Genomic DNA, 2,021 nt, shown 5'->3' on the forward strand with positions numbered 1-2,021 from the left:
GCATGTGTATATGTGTGTGTATGTTTGTATGTATATGTGTATGTGTGTATGTGTGCATGTGTGTGCGTGTGTGTATATGTGTGTATGTGTGCATGTATGTGTGCATGTGTGTATATGTGTGTGTATGTGTGTATGTATATGTATATGTGTGTGTATGTGTATGTGTGTATGTGTGCAATTATGTGTGCGTGTGTGTGTGTGTGTATGTGTGTGTGTGTGTGTGTGTGTGTGTGTGTGTGTGTACCTGAGTGCAGGAGCTGGTGGATGCCAACCCTGGAGATAGATTTACAGGGGTTTGTTAGGTACATGTGCTGTGAGCCCTAGGAACTAAAGTCTCCTCTTTTAAAAGAAAAGTAGTTTTTGGGTTTTGGGAGGTTTGTTGTTGTTTTGGTTTTCATTTCTGCTCTACTGAAAATGTGTTGCAACACCCCACAGTGCCTTACTTGTTCTTTTTAACATCTTGTTCCACAGCTTCCCAGTTTCCTTCACTCGTTTTGCTCGGATGCCAAAGAGACAGGCTCAAAATCTTGTAAAAGCCTTGAAGTTCTTTGTCCTCAGTTCTTCTCCTTCTGCGATGACAAAGCTGGTTTGCTCCCTTTTGTGGACATCCCTGATGAGCATCCCAGGTTCTGGTAGGTGGGTGGTCAATTTGCGTTCTTCAGCAGAACTGTCTGTCTCCCTTCTTGGAGCAGAAGGCTTAGCTGAAGTGGGAGGCTCCACTCGGAGCCTCTGGGCAGGGCCTGAACGTTCGTCTCAGCCGCCAAGCCAATCTCAAGCTTGGTCAGACAGCACACAGGTCACTCAGATCAGTACACCTGTTTCTTTAGTCCTTGTATGGTTAAATATTATTTCAAACACGGTTTTGCAATAACTGGACTTTTTTAATTGGCTGTAAGATGTAAGAGGGGAAGTATGAGCTTAGAGTCGTATCCCTTCAAGCGCTGCACACTGGCCTGTAGTAATTCAGTGGATTTGTTGTGTCTCCTTGGCTCTATGGAAATGCTGTCGGTGCCTCACTTTTTTTCTTTTTCTTTCTTCCTTTCTTTTTTCCTTTCTTTCTTTCTCCTCCTCCTCCTCCTCCTCCTCCTCCTTCTCCTCCTCTTCTTCCTTCTTCTCTTCTTCTTTTTTAATGGATACAAGCCACCCTGAGTTTTCCAGGCTGAAATCCCTGCTAGATCAGACCTTGGAGTGGTATCTTACTGTAGGGCCCCTTACTACAGGCTTGATGGGGCCAGATTTGGGGCAAAGGGCACTGCAGCCTGCTTTCACCTGCCATGTCTCACGTTTGCAGATCTTATGTGCCAGCTGGTTGAACCAAATGTTCACTGGCGGCTGCCAGTCCTTGAGAAAGTGGGGCTTCGGTATCACCTCGCTCCAGCTGGGCGCCATGGCTACCTCTAGTCGAGAAACAAAAACTTTTAACCACTGACCTATCTCTTTAGCTCCCTTATGGATAATGTGGGTTCTGTGGTGCCGTGAATCAAACCCAGGGTCTTATATATGCTTTACCACTTAGCTGCACACCAGCCCTCGCCTTTCTAAGCTCTTCATCTGTAAAATGGGAATGATAATAATTTAATAGTCTCTTTGGAGTGGGGATGTAGCTCAATTGGTAGGATGCTTGCCTAGCATGCACAGAGCCCTGAATTTGATCCCCAGACCTGAATAAACCAGGAGTGGTGGCACACAGATGTAATCTCAACACTCAATGGCATTACATAGTGATTTTGAAGCTAGCCTGGGCTACGTGAGACTCTGATTAGCATATATGTATACCATATATTTAAATGGCTCCAGTGCCTCTCACTTGCTAAGCAGTCAGCAAATACTATTAGGTGAGATCTATGTTTGGTCTTGTTTTTGTGGTATTGAGGATCCATTTGGTGAGGAAGCGTACTGTCACCAAATTACATCCTCGGCCCTGAAGTATATGTTTTCAACAAGATTAATTACAAGTCACACAAGTGAAAAAGAAAGTATAGGCCTTACACTAACAGCTTTCAAATTAGTTTATATTATTA

The 2,021-nt window shown here is 44.3% G+C and overlaps 1 pseudogene; it reads right to left on the minus strand.

Moving 5' to 3' along the window:
* Positions 1–439: 439 nt before the first annotated feature.
* Positions 440–1,389, minus strand: LOC116084749 (annotated as a pseudogene).
* Positions 1,390–2,021: the final 632 nt, after the last annotated feature.

This window comes from Mastomys coucha, unplaced genomic scaffold, assembly GCF_008632895.1.
Source record: "Mastomys coucha isolate ucsf_1 unplaced genomic scaffold, UCSF_Mcou_1 pScaffold9, whole genome shotgun sequence".
Taxonomy (NCBI): domain Eukaryota; kingdom Metazoa; phylum Chordata; class Mammalia; order Rodentia; family Muridae; genus Mastomys; species Mastomys coucha.